The sequence below is a fragment of the Felis catus genome, chromosome D1 (genome assembly GCF_018350175.1).
Source record: "Felis catus isolate Fca126 chromosome D1, F.catus_Fca126_mat1.0, whole genome shotgun sequence".
Taxonomy (NCBI): domain Eukaryota; kingdom Metazoa; phylum Chordata; class Mammalia; order Carnivora; family Felidae; genus Felis; species Felis catus.
In genome coordinates, this window is record NC_058377.1 from 49530052 (window position 1) to 49545155 (window position 15104).

General features: G+C 40.3%; 1 protein-coding gene and 1 long non-coding RNA gene across 4 annotated transcripts in view; one reads left to right on the plus strand and one right to left on the minus strand.

The window, feature by feature from the left end:
• Positions 1-2739: 2739 nt before the first annotated feature.
• On the minus strand, positions 2740-5442 carry LOC109491941. The gene is made up of 2 exons (XR_002145582.3): positions 5275-5442; positions 2740-4365 (listed from the first exon to the last, which is right to left on the minus strand). It is a non-coding gene; the product is annotated as an uncharacterized LOC109491941 (long non-coding RNA).
• A 100-nt stretch (positions 5443-5542) lies between these two features.
• The window catches only part of RAB30 (RAB30, member RAS oncogene family), an 84482-nt gene continuing 74920 nt past the window's right edge, over positions 5543-15104 (plus strand). Inside the window, exon 1 of one of the 3 annotated variants that reach the window (XM_045038674.1) lies at positions 5543-5771. The gene's annotated coding sequence lies outside the window, so the exon portion shown is untranslated. The remainder of the gene's footprint in view (positions 5772-15104) is intronic. The other 2 variants (XM_045038673.1, XM_006936880.5) reach the window with 2 other exon arrangements.

Below are 15104 nucleotides of genomic sequence, written 5' to 3' on the forward strand. Positions count from 1 at the left end.
TCTGCAAAGAAATATTTTCTAGTGTTAAAATTATCCAAACCTATTAAAAACTGAGAAATCAAATCACAAGATAAACAGGGCTCACTTTTCTGGTTAATCATGAACTATGGACGTTTGGATTTTAAATCTTGACCTTGGGATATTTACCGCATTTACCTTCAGTGGCCTATAAACTCCAGCAGCTAAAATTATGCCAATTTGTTTCAAACACCATGCGTCATCTAAGACTAGAAAACATACATTTTAGTTTCCTGAATATTAACTCAAAGTAGGATTTAAAATATGAAATATTAAAGTTTCCAGAATGTGTTAAGATCTTCCCTAAAGTCCAACCGCTAAACTCTGTATGGCACATGCTGTGTTCACTCATAGAAATGTACACTAGAAAACATCTAACTTAATCTAAGGTGAGGTCTGTAAAGATGTTTTCATAAAATGTTTTTTCCCCTTTAAGTTTACTTGTCTCAACTCTGTGATCAGGTTAGAATAACTTTTAATGTACTTGTTGGGTCTATATCACCTTTGGGTTGCTGGCATTTCATTTCTGAGAAAGGTTAAGAAAATTATTTCTATTTTGGAAAAGAGATAAAGATAGCAAAAGAGATAGTTGTTCTCTCAAATTTTATAGGTTGGCATAGAAAAGTATTATTTTAGAACTTTTTAAGATATAAAACACTTTTTTATGCAGTATGGGCTGAAAAAGATTGTTGCCCCATATCACTGTATCAAAGGAAGAAATGGAACTATTTTGCTAGGAACTTGGTCATGTAAATTTGACCAAATTGTTGGAAGAGTACAACTAAGGTAACCTCTGTCCTTATGACTCTAAACTACTCTGTGGCTAATTTTTAAAAGCATCCAATAAAACAATTACCATTTACCCAACTGTTAAAAATTAAAAAAAAAAAAAAAAAAAAAAAAGATCCACAGCAAATTTACATATTCCAAAATCCTTTCCTAAATGTTTTACACAATTATTTTTGTTTAATCTTCATCAACATCCCTAGAGGCTGCTATTATCAATGAGGCTTAGAATGTTACTAATTTCTGTGATACTGAGCAAGCTATTCAAGGTAGATTTCACACTGAAGCAGCAAGAATGGAAGCCAGTATTCCTCAAAATACTGAAGTCAGTCTTCACATTCCATACCCAATAGGACTTCCCTCAACTAAAGATGGACCCCATAAGTGCCTGAATTCTAGGACTGCTTTCATAATTTGAAATGCTTGTCCTCTTGAATGTTGTATTCATTCCTTAGCAGACACAGATGACAGAATGTTACAGGATTTTGAATGCAAAGACCCCAGACAAATTCAGTAATGAATCAAAGAATTTGGAACTTACAAAAAAAAAAAAAAAAAAAAGATACTCTATTGTATACCATTCACCTAAATACCAAGAATACTAAGATTGTTGGAGAATAAGAAGCTGGAGGCACTGGAAGAATGTCTTGAAGGAAAGGGACAGAACAGCAAGAAACCAAAAGCAGTTTCATTCTCAGGACGGAAAGCTGCTGGGAGTGCTCGTTCTCTCCAGAAGGACATCATACAGGCGCAAGGCCTGGGGATAAGAATGTTTTGTCTGGTGCCAGACCCATGACCCATGGTCTGGTGCCACGACCCAGTATGGAATACACTGCAGGTGCGTGACCTGTCAAGATGCCAAATACTATGTTGTATGTGCTTGCTATCATCAATTTGCAAAAATAAGAGGCTTGAGCCAGGGGACTGATGCTTCGGCTCCTGGAATCTTAGCCCCCTGCTTTCCAATTCTCTTGTCACTGCACCTTTAGTACTAGTCTCTCTACATAAGATAACATCTTTATTTATTTTTAAAAGTTTATTTATTTTTGAAACAGAGTGAGCATGAGCACAGGATGGACAGAGAGGGGGGGGGAGGGACAGAGAGAGGGGGAGAAGGAGGGAGGGAGGGAGGAGAGAGAGAGAGAGAGAGAGAGAGAGAGAGAGAGAGACAGAGAGAGAGAGGGAGGGAGGGAGGGAGGGAGGGAGGGAGGGAGGGAGGGAGGGAGGGAGTGTGAGTCAGAGTCCCAAGCAGGCTCCATGCTTCCACCACAAAACCCAACACAGGGCTCAAACTCATGAACCTGTGAGATCATGACCTAGGCTGAAACCGAGTCAGATACTCAACTGATTGTGCCACTCAGGCACCCTGACATCACCAATTTTAAAAACTTAGGATTCACAGCAAGGAAAGGAGTTATTGAAGAGACAAGTTATTTTCAAAAAATTCTAGTATCTTGTTGCCTTTTTTTAAGATACATATTTTAAATATTTGAATAGCTTGGGACACCTGGGTGGCTCAACAGGTTGAGTACCTGACTTGATTTTAGCTCCAGTCATGATCCTAGGGTTGTGGGATCAAGCCCCACATTGGGTTCCATGCTCAGCATGGGGCCTGCTTGGGATTCTCTCTCTCTGCCCTTTTTCCAGACTCCTGCTCTCTAAAATTAAAAAAAAAAAAAAAAAATCTGAATAGCTTTACCATAACCTTGTGATAGCATGAGCTCTTATTCAATAAGTGTCTCTTATTCTTACTTTCTTAGTATTACACTCAACTCTAAGAAATATCCAGATAATTCAAGACATCATGGTACTCATAAGGCTAAACTAAATCTCCCCAACCCACTCCCCTCACCGATGTATAGACTGATCCCCAGATCATTTCCTCATCTACACATTTTCAGAATTCATTTATGGGTATAATTACTAACAAGCCTGTAATCTTTGCCAAAACTTTTATTATTACTAGTGTAATGCACCACAATAAACACAAATATGGGATGTAGAGAACTACTCTACCCTACCACTGTCCACTCACTCATAGTTTTAAAAATACACAATGGGTTCCAACCTAGCAGAATTCAACAATAATTCAACAGATGAGTGGACAACTATCTGTTTTATTTTATATTTTTAGAGTTCTCTATATATTTTTATTTTATTTTAGAGTTCTCAGCTATATATTTTTAGAGTTCTCTATGTGATCCTGACACTTGAAGCTGTTGAAAAAAAACCCTGCCATAAGAGCAAATGACTCCATACTCTTTAATAAGCTACCTATAATTATAACACAAATCAATATCCTAATTATTTTCTGAGATGAAAAGAACTTAAGTTGCTTTATCCACCTCAAGCATTCCTAATCGCACCTTTCAACGTTCACCTAACCCAGTGCTTTCTCTGGATCACTGAGGCTAATCTTTCAGAAGCTGGTGTCCAATTCCTCAAATATTAACTTTGTAAATAAAATTTCTAAAGAAGGATGCAGACTTTTTCCCCCTAAAAGTTAAAGGTTAAATCAGAGTCTTTTTAAAGATATTAAATAGATGTTTCATTTCTTTATGGTTAGATGTCCACTGGATGTAAGCCTGGAAAACTTCAAACTACCTAAACATATGACAAATTATACACTATAGAAATCACTGCATCATATAGGTCTAGTTTCTCACATACAAGATTTGCAAGCAATCTGCCCCCTGCCCTTGCAAATTTGTCTTCCATAGTAACTCAGATTGAGGATGTTATTGCTTATATAAAGAAATATCTTCTACAACGAACAAGATTCACTAAAGGTTTGTAAAATAAGACACACCAGTGAACCACCAACCCCTAAAAATAATTTAAGAGTTTGAAACTAAGCCTAAATGCAAACCTGTCCAATTTTCTCTGTTAAATGTAAAACATTTAAGGGCACCTGACTCAGTCGGTTAAGCGGCAGGGCTCTCTGCTGTCAGTGCTTTCGATCCTGTCTCCCATTCTCTCTGCCCCTCCCCTGCTCATATTCTCTCTCTCAAAAATAAGTAAACATTAAAAAAAAAAAGTGAAACACTTCTACAGTTATACTGAAGGTCAGAAAGAAATCAGCAAACATTTTGCTCCCTTTCCTATACTTACCATTACTTGCAAAGACAGTATTTCTGAACAGAAATATTTGTATGAGTCTTTCCCATTGTATTGCATGGATAAATGAAACCAACACATACTACTTTTGTTAAAAATGAAATAAAGCCTTTCATCTTGTGACTTGTTCTCAGAAACATGGCAGACCATTCTTCTATGTTTTTGAAGTTGTCATCTGCATACATCTGAAAGACTGTTTTTACCATGTTTTTATCATTTCTAATCACTCTGCTTAGCCTTTCCTGATAGAATACATTCATCACCTGTAGTATTACTAACAGAGAGGTGAAATGCATACCCTTACTGACCCGAAGTAACAAGTTTTGTTTTCAGAATAATTGTGCAAAAGGGAGAAAAACAGCATAAGGTATTATTGCATTTTTAACCCTTCAGACACCCTCAGGAGGAAAAGAAATTTTCCATCTTTCACAGTGTAGACAGACTCTGAAAAAGAACAAATACACAGCATTGTTTCAGTAACACAATTAGGAAAAAATACAGTTCACTTGAGATACTGAGCAAGATAACTTAAGACCAGTGACTTTCGTTTCGTTTTTAAAAAATTAGTTCTTAAAGTAATAGTATATATGGAATACCAAAGGTGAAACACTAAATGTATTTTTAAAATAAGTTGGTGATTAATGCTAATGAACACCCTGTCTTCTCAGTATTTTAGCATACACTCTAGTTTATTCAAGAACCCACGTTACTCCGAAACCGATAGCCAGCCGTCAATGGGCCTGTCATCAAAAATATCCTGGGCATTTTAAACAGGGTGTTACTCCTTTAGACCTCTCTTAGTCTTTTCTTAATTGCGGCGCCAAAGCTCCGTCCCTTTCCAGCTTTGGCTACTAGAGCCAACATCGATTTTTCGACATCGATTTCCTTGGACCCTTCTGCAAATCATTCCTTTATGAAAAAGCAAAGAGGGTCCGAAACTTTGCGGAGGGTTAATAAGGTTGGAGTATCAATGACAAAAAGATAAAAATAAAATTGGGAGAAATAACCCAACTCCGTGGGTAGAAGCGGGCTCCTCCGAAGTGAAACGGGTAACCGTCCGGCGTCCCGCAGCTCAACAAAGACACTAAGCGCTCCGAGTGTCCTGTTAGCCGGCCGAAATGATGCTCTGAGCTCAGAAGTAAACCCACTCCCTCAATCCCTTAATAAGAAAAAGGAGCAAGAGGTGTAGGGGGCCTGTATACAACCCGCTGGACCGTAAGGCCGAGGCCCAGTCGGCCTCTTGATTCTGCCTCCAGCCGGACCCGCCCTACAATCTGTCCCCAGATGCCGCCTCCACCCCAGGTCCCCAGGTTCGGGCCTTAGGCTCTCCAACCGGTTTATCCTCCACCTCACCGTCCCCACTGCACCACCACTCGGCTCGCAAGCTCCCTAAAACCTCAGCCGGGATCCGCAGAATCGTCCCAGCACTCCTAACATGGCGGCCGAGTCCCCTTCGCTCCTTTCGCCCACTCCGGGCACGTCCGACCTTGGCGCATTTTGGGCATTGTAGTTCCCGCGATAGCCTCGGTGTCCTGCCAGGCCTTTAGAAGACTACGATTCCCAGAATGCACCGCTCCTGAGCATGGCTATTGGGGCCTTTTGGACAGAGGGATGATGTCATTGCAAAAACCCCACTGCATTCATTGTGCTACGGTCTATCCACCCCCCTGCTGCTGCTGGGCTTGCGATTGCCGCTTGCTCCAGCTGAGCTAAGAGTAGCAGCAGCACCAGGGCAGGGACTCACTCCAGCCCTTGGACTTAGGACATCGCAACACGTTCCCTTGCCTGCGTGACTCATTCGCACATCATTTTTGTTTATGCCTGGGGTGGGGAGAAATATCCCAAACCAGGTGAGTTGAAGTGATTTATTCAAATGGTTCTACCAAGTTATTCCTCCCGCTTAATTCTCAAGGCTTTCTTTTGGGAAGATGGGGGCGGGAGGGCTGGAGAGGTGCTCGCAAGTGCTGCTAAGCGAAAAGCTCTGCAATTTGGGTCACTGCAAAGAACAACTCTAGCAACCTTCCCCCGCCGGAGGACCGATTCCTGCCAATTCCCTAGTCGCAACTCCCCTCAACCTTTTTGAGGGTGGAAGAGGGGGCTGGGCTGGGGAGGATGTTGGGAAGTGCTCTTGGAAAATCAGAAGAAGGCAGAGGTGGCGGACTGCAGTCCTGTCACAGACGGCCCCGAGTGCTGAGGTTTTGAGTGGGAAGGGGTGATGCGTGGGGAGAAATGGAGACAGTGATTTACTGTGGTTGCACTACTTTAGAACATTTCTATGTCGCTCGAGCAAGCACACACTATTTATTTTTAAGATGAGCGTGCTTCTCCTGAGTAGGTTAAGTTTTGTGGGGCTCTATTTTATGTGTGTGTGCCTATGTCGTTTGTCTTGCCTTTTCTGATGATTTGAGGTGACAGTGTCCTTTAATGGTGCACTCCCTGCCAGTCAGAAACATTTCACGTGTCTAAGGAAGCTTCTCTTAGGCTGCTGGAAGCAGCATTTTTGTTAAGTGTTTTTCTTCTCCCTACTGCAGGATTGTTTGGAAGTGGAGCCGACAGATTTGTGCTCGTGTGAGTGTTTTAAATTATGTTGCAGTAGGCTCCTTGCCACTGACAATGGTACCATAATGAGCTGCCTTTTCGTGTGGCACAGTCACCAGTCACAACTAATGGTTTGGAGAAGAGATCATTAGGGAAACCCTGGTTCATTTTAACGCATTGGGGAAAGGGAAAGTTAGAAGCACTGCTAACCTTCATTTACCGTTACTGAAAGGTACTCACAAGATACCTCCTGAAAGGAAGAGCGATCCTGGCTAGGGAAACTCAGGAGCATAGTAGTGTTTTTTTGTTTTTTGGGTTTTGTTTTTAAGCCAACTGACGCACTTAATAGGACAGTAAGCATTCTGGCTTGTATGATTTTGGCTTTTTTTTTTGTAAGAGTTATTAGGATGATTAGTGCAATAAATGTTACTTGGAGATAAACAGCTGGCTGACTCCAGAACAGATGGGGCCAGTCTTAGCTGAGAGATCTACAACCTTGGAAATGAATGGACTTGGGGTCAACCACACCCCCTCCTGGAATGTCAAAAGAAGGAGAAATGCCAGAGCATTTTATGCTTACTCCAAACTGCCAAACCTTTTTTTAGCCAGGTCAGGCATTGTGAAAGTCATTACTGGTTGTCTTCTGCTGCTGAACAAATTTTGTTCATTTTTGATTCAGACCTTAGGTCTCCAAAGTTGCAGCTGGGTGATGCTTCGTTAAATGCTGCTTGTTACTGAATGCAAAGGACAGTCTATTATATGGGCTTTGTAGTAGAGTGATTTATTGGGATGCAATTAGCAGCTTTGGGATTTGGGAAAAGACTGCCTGGCTTTGCCTCTCTCTACGTTTCTCTGGTGCTTACTGTGTATTCTCCTGGCCAGCCTACCCTTTTCGCCTGTAACTTCCTTGCCCCACCCCTCTATGTCTCTTGAAGTTCTTTCAGTTTCTTTCCCTGTTTCTCCATTTACAATTCCCATTTTTTCTCTCCATGTCAAAATTTTCCTCTTATTACCAATGTATCACGTCTAAGCCTTTTTCCAATCTCTGCATACCCTCCTCACCCCTTCTTTACCTCACTCAGAAACTCAATGGTGAATGTAGACTTGGTGAGTATTTATTCCACAGAGTCCTCTTGGACTTCTCTCTCTCTTTCAGTGGGTGCCAAGCAAGATGAGCAGCATTGAGCCTGACCTTGTGGCCTTTGTGGCTTCTGTGACAGACATAATTTGGCCTCAGCAGCTTGTGGACAGTGCATGTTGCCACTGAGCGCATGTCACTGTTCTTTCCCTTGGCACCTGTATTAAGAACTGCCAGTGTGTTAGCAAGGTTTTTAAATGCTTTACCTGAGGGGCACCTGGCTGGCTCAGTTGGAAGAGCAAGAGACTCTTTACCTTGGGGTCATGGTTTGAGCCCCACATTGGGTGTAGAGATTACTTAAATAAATAAAAACTTAAAAAAAATTGCTTTACATGAAATGTTCTCTTAATTCCCAAGGATAAGAAGACTTCAAATGGCTTCTGTGTCATTTAATACTTTTTTGTTTTGTTTTTTTTTTTCTGATTCCTGCTCTAGTGAGTGGTGGGAAGGCCATCTTCTCTGTTGACTGCTGAGGAACAATCCAGGTGGCCAAACTGCCCATTTTTTTTTTTTAAAGACAATTGGAGTGGCAACAGTATTCCCTCCTGTGGTGTCTTCTTTTGGATGAAAACATTTGTTATTTTATTTTTTATTTTATTTAAAAAAAAATTTTTTTTTCGACGTTTATTTATTTTTGGGACAGAGAGAGACAGAGCATGAACGGGGGAGGGGCAGAGAGAGAGGGAGACACAGAATCGGAAACAGGCTCCAGGCTCTGAGCCATCAGCCCAGAGCCCGACGCGGGGCTCGAACTCACGGACCGCGAGATCGTGACCTGGCTGAAGTCGGACGCTTAACCGACTGCGCCACCCAGGCGCCCCTAAAAACATTTGTTATTTTATATCGCCCCTTAAGGAGAAGGGAGTGGTGGTGGTTATGTGTGTTTGTTTAACATTAGTGCTTTTCTAGGCGTTGAGTCTGACTGTTGGTAGTATGGAGGCAACCAGTGTGACAGGCAGATTCAGAAGGTCTTCTAGACATGTCTCTCACCACCTTCTCATTACTCATTTTCTTAAAAAAAATTTTTTTTTAATGTTTATTCTTTGAAAGAGAGAGAACATGAGCAGGAGAGGGACAGAGAGAGGGAATCACAGAATCTGAAGCAGCTTCCAGGCTCTGAGCTGTTGGCACAGAGCCCGACTTGGGGCTTGAACTCACAAACCACGAGATCACCTGAGCCAAAGTCAGACGCTCAACCAACTGAGCTTCCTAGTCTCCCCTCATTACTAATTTTCTTATTTTAAGATCCTCCCCCTCCTACTGATGCTTTGTAGTGTTTTAAAGGGACAAATGAGCTGACTGATGGGTTAGATGTAGCGCCATCACTGTCTCTGTGACCTTGAATAACTATGCATTTCTTTCTGCCTCTGTTTACATATTTGCAAATAGATAACGATCCTTGCCCCTTGGCTTACTTAGCCTCATATCATCATAGCCTGCTACCATTTGGTCCCAGTTCATCATTCTGACAGCAAATATTAATTGAGCAACTACTGTGTTTTCAGGACTGAGGATATATCAGTGGGAAGAGAGGTTTCCCCTGCCCTCATGGCATTTCTATTCTACCAGGGAGATAATCATTGGACAAGTAATCACAGTGTGATGAATGTTACTGACAAAAAGGAGATGTGCTATAAGGTCGAATAGGAGTGCCTCACTGGTGCTTTCACCCTGTCTAGGGGAATCAGAGAAGGATTCCTATAGGAGACAACACTTCAGGAAACTTGAAGAGTGAGTGAAAGTAAGTTAGGTTGTCAATGAGAGGTGCTTACAGGGACACAAAGAAGGCTTCTGACAAGGGAAACTGCATGTTCAAAGTACAAAAGACAGAGGAGTGAATATGAGGGTTTGAAAGGACGTCAGTCAGTATATGGAAGCAGAGCAAAGGGGAGTGAGACCAGAGCAGGCTGGAGAGGTGGGCAGAGTGTAGAGTTTTCTGAGCCTTATGTGAATTTTGGTCTTTATTCTAACAGTAATAGGAACCTAATAAAGGGCTTTAGTTAGCTAGATGAATTATATATGTAGAATGATATGGAAAACATCACCTTAGCTGTTATGTGAAGAAGAGATTGGAGGAAAGGACTGGTCAAAGTGAATGTGTGGATGACAAGTAGCAAGTCATTCTTGTAGTCTGCATGAGGGATGATGGTGGCTTGGGTCTAGGGTGGTGGCAGATGGCTTGGAGAGAAGGAAAGAGATTGGAGAGATGCTCAACTTGAAGATGATAACTGATAAGATTGTTGATTGAGTAGATGTGAGGATAGAGAGGAGTCAAGAGAGTTTTTCCTTGAGCAACTGGGAATGCCATTTTTAGAAAAAAAGAACACTCGACAGAGTCCAGATTTTTGTCTATTTGTTCAAGGAGGGACTTTTGGGCAGGTTGACTCTGAAGCTCCAGACAGACATCAAGATCTTTCTCTCCTTCAGCCTGTCCAAGTGTAGGATGTGGCATAGTGGACTTGAAGACAGGTCTGTGAAGCTTTCTAAGATCAGGTGCTGCTTATTTATTAGCTGTATGATGTTGGACATGTTATATTCTGTTTCTGAACTTTAGTTTCCGCATCTGTAAAATATATTCATTCTATTAATTTATGCTGATTCCCCCTAGCTGTATATGCACCATGCTAAGAATACAGTATTGAATGAGATAGTGTTTGCTTTGGCAGAATTCACTTGGTGAGAGAGACATAGTCACATAAAGAGAGTGATGTAGGCCACCGTAGGAGAGCACAGCCCCAAGGAAGGCTTTCATTCTTTCTTATTGGTGAGAGGGGCAGGAGACCTTTGACCTGAGACACGAAGCAAGAAAGGGCTCCAAATAGAGTATCTTGCACAGATTAGGGACTCTGAAAGTTTGTTGACTGAGTAAATTAACTTAAGTCACTGAGGGTCCATTCAAAAGCAGGAAGTATCAATGCATTGGAAGAGGACATTTAGTAATGCCAAGTGGCAAATGTGAAATGCTTTTAACAAATCCTTTAAAATGTGTTCCTGAGACCTGCAGCCTTTGAGATATTTTGTAGATGACTTTTAGGGAAATTCAGAAATATTTCAGATCTGGTTTCTTTTTGGACTGAACTTCCTTTATTCAAGTTAGTTTCTCAAAAATAATTTTAAAATTGTATAGTGTTCCCTAAATTAGTGAGTCTCAAAGTTTTGAATTTTATAACAAGCAGAATTACAAAAAATAAGATAAAATTGGCTGTGCTATTGACAATGGTTATTTTTCTATAGTAAAGATATATTTTTTTAAAAATGACCTCTTCACTTTTATCTCATAAAATAAAGGACATTTAATACCAAAAGTTGAGGGAGACCATACTTTTAAAATTAAAAATATATTGAGCTTTATGAAAAATTCTCTACATTGTCTTTATTTTTCTCACTTTGTTGCAGAAGAGTAAAAAAAAAAAAAAATGATGAACAAAACACCAGAATGTTATAATAGTTTATGGAACCATTGCCTTATTTTCTTGGCTATGATGGAAATGTGGCTCATCTCCAAATAAGAACACTTCCAAGTATGGAAGAATTTTATATAGACCATAGATAATTTGTTTTCAGTTCCTTCTCCATAGGAATCCAACCATTGAAAACTAGATAGTCTCCGCAAGATGTGTCTAAGGTAGTGGTCTTTAGTTGTCTCTAGAGGGTCCTTGCAGAGACCATGATGCCAGGATCATATGTTAAAGTGTGTGTGTGTGAGTGAGTGAGAGAGAGAGAGTTCATGTGTGCATGCACATATTTTTCTGTCACTATATGTGTGTCTTTAGGCAAGTTATTTAGTATCTTTGGAACTCAGGTTTTTTGCAAGATTGTTGTGAGGTTTAAATGAGATAATATATTTTTTTAAATGTCTGTCACTATGCCTTGTATACCTAGTGGTCATAGTAATTGTTTTTAACGTTATATTTATTTCTTGGTTTAAATATTTTATTTATTGGCTGATACTCGCTTAATAACCACAAGGATAACACAAACAAAAAAGATAACAGTAAAACTGGACAACCTGATGCAGTGAGAAGTACACAATATCACTGATGCAGAATTCTTGCCAAAAATGTTTAACCTAAATCTAATCATGAGGAAATAATCAGGCACATCCAGATTGTGGGACATACTGCAAAACAGCTGGCCTGCAATCTTTGAAAATGTCAATGTCGTGAAAGAGAAACAAAACAAAATAAAACAAAATACATAGGGGACTGACCTAGATTAAAGGAGACTGAAGAGCTATGACAACCAAATGCAGCATGTAACTCTTGATTGGATCCTGTACTTTAAAAAAAAAAAAAAAGCTACAAAGGACATTTTGGGGGCAATTGAGGAAATTTGAATGGGAGCTGCATATTAGATAATCAGTAACAATGTTAGTTTTCTTGGATGCAATAATTCTTCCATCTGCTTAGCCTGACATATTGTGGATATTGGTGTCTAGATCAGTTGCTGTTCCTGAATGTCATCATTAGGAATGTCACACCAAAGCTAGAAGACATCAAGGGTTGCTTCAGAAGACAGTGATTTTCTTGGTTACTGCAAGTATTTAATCAGCCTATGTATGGGCTGTGATACCAATTATTGGGGATATTTTAAGGGATTTTTAACTGTCCTTTCTAAACACAATCCTGTCATTCTGTAAGAATGCAAACTTCTAGGGGTGCCTGGATGATTCCATCAGTTGAGTATCTGACTTCAGCTCAAGTCATGATCTCGCAGTTTGTGGGTTTGAGCCCCACATTGGGCTCATGCTGTCAGCACAGAGCCCACTGTGGATCCTCTGTCCCCTTTCTGTTACCCCTCCCCCACTCGCACCCGTTCTTTCTCTCTCTCTCTCTCTCAAAAATAAATAAAACATAAAAAAAAAAAAGAATGCAAACTTCTGGAGCTGGCACGCTATCTTTGATATTACTAGAGGTAGTGAGGTAGCTGGAGCACTAGCTGCTCCCAACGAAGAGGAAACAATGGCAAGTGGCAGGTTAAATATATATCCTACATTTTTTTTTTGAGTCTAGACATAAGATTAATCAAAATGTATTACAGAAATAGATAATGAACTGGATACAGGAGATTCCCCTTAATTACACCTCACATAGATTTGATTCCACCTCACTTTGAGATTTTGATATGTATCCCTCTGTCATTCCCCCCCCACACACACACATATACTAATGATACTATTAAAATATATATAATTCTATTTGCTGCCTCTTAATATATTTTGAGTATTTGTCCCACACATTTGCACGTTGTTCTAACTTACCTGTCTTAAAGGCTGTGGGATACCACTGCAGTGTGCATTTGAGTATGCATCCTTTTGTGATCAACTTGTGGGATTATTTCTGTCGGATACATTTCTGGGGGTGGACATGCTTGGTCAGAGGGCATAAACAGTTCCCCGTTAATTGCTCCCCCGTTTAAATTTTTACCAACAGTCTGTGACAGTGCCATTTCTACTTACCTTTGCCAAGTCCACTAGCCACTTGGGGTAAACTCTTATTAAAGGGAAGGAAGTTGTGATGGGTGGACAGAAAGTGGGCAAAAATGGAATCACGGAGCTCCTGCTGCTTTTGTAATGGCTGTGATAATACAGGTGAGTATGTAAATAATGTGAAAATCTCTGGAAGAAAGAAATAAAATACATTATCTCTGCCTACAACACAGTGTGATCTTTAAAAAGTGAACTGAAACAATAAAACAGCCAAGAGTTTTCCCCAGAAAATTTTTCAGAAAATTTTTGAGTTATGGTTAATTTCACTAAAATGTAGACAGCATCACCTTGAGATGAAAATAACCTCTACTGCTCACTTCCTCTCTATTGCAGTCACACAACCACACTAGAAAGGGGAATTTAAGCTCCACTTTTAAAACAGCTGAATCAGGTAGTTGAAAGGCCCCACCGTTCATCTTTCTGAAGATCAATAGGAGCAATCCCAGGGCAGATTTTTGGCATTTTTTTTTGGAGAAAAGGTATGAATTTAGGAGTGGCCATCAGTGAGTGACTCACTCTGTTCCAGCAGAGACCCTGGGGAAAAGATTGCAAGGTTTACAAGCTATGAATTATTTCCATTCTTATGTGGCTGGGTGGAGCACACAGATTTGAGCTCTGTGCTATGTGGAAATTTATCTCTTCAAGTCTCAGTTTCTTCTTCTATTAATTGGGGGTTATTTTGAGGTCAAAATGAGATAATGTGTCTAAAAAGACTTTGGCAAATTTATATGTACATAAATATGTGCTGTTGTTAAGGGGCTGCTGTCTCTCACTGGGGCAGCTCATATTATTCTTTCATTTAATTCCAATGCCATTTGTATTCCAAAGGACTTTTTTAAGGCATTCTGTCCTGTAATGTCTTATTGTTACTTCTTTGGCCAATATTTGTGAGCATAAGCTAAATTGGAGATTCTGTGCTGGGTTTTCTGAGAAGGAAACAAAGGTGGAAACATCAGGAGCCGTCCTTTTATGTGTGTGTGTGTGTGTGTGTGTGTGTGTGTGTAAAGTTTATTTATTTTGAGAGTTTGAGAGTTTATTTATTTATTTATTTATTTATTTATTTATTTATTTAGAGAAGAGGGCATGAGCAAGGGAAGGGCAGAGAGAGAGGGAGGGAGAGAATCCTAAGCAGGGTCCACATGGTCAGTGCAGAGCCAGATGCAGGGCTCAATCTCACAAACAGTGAGATCATGACCTGAGCTGTGATCAAGAGTTGGACGCTTAACTAACTGAGCCACCCAGGTGCCCCGAGACTAATATCTTTTAATGAGAGTGTTCAATGAAAGATGCTTTACAAAGGTGTATTTTGTATGCTGTTTTATAATCTCAAATTTAGGGGTTGCCTGGGTGGCTCAGTTGGTTAAGTGTCTGACTTCAGCTCGGGTTATGATCTCACCATCCGTGGGTTTGAGCCCCCCATCGGGCTCTGTGCTGACAGCTCAGAGCCTGGAGCCTGCTTCGGATTCTGTGTCTCCTTCTCTCTTTGACCCTCCCCTGGTCATGCACTGTCTCTCAAAAATGAATGAACATTAAAAAATAAAAATAAAAAAATATATAATCTCAAAGTTAGGTGGTAGATTTTAGTTCCATTTTTTCCCATATAAATGAGGAAACAATTCTTAGTGAGGTTAAGTAACTTGTTTTGTTTTGTTTTGTTTTAAAAGTTACCTAGCTTAAAAATAATTTGCAGATGTAGGCCCTAGGTAGATTTTCTGGAACCAAAACCAAAAGCATCTCCAGCTGCTTCCTGTTTTTGCCTCGCCTTCTGATCAAAAGTATAAGCTTCATGAAGGTAGGACTGGCTGGTGGCATTTACTTTGATATGGTTCCTTTCACCTTCAGGCACATGGGGAGGAGGTTTCCTTAGATCTTCGGAGTTAGTTGAAATGTGTGCGCGTGTACACTTCTTTTCCCAAAAAACTCATTTAAGAGTGAGTTGCAGACGTTACAACACTTTATCTCTAAGCTCTGGAGCATGTATCTCTTAAGACACAGGGAATTCTCCCATTTACCACAATA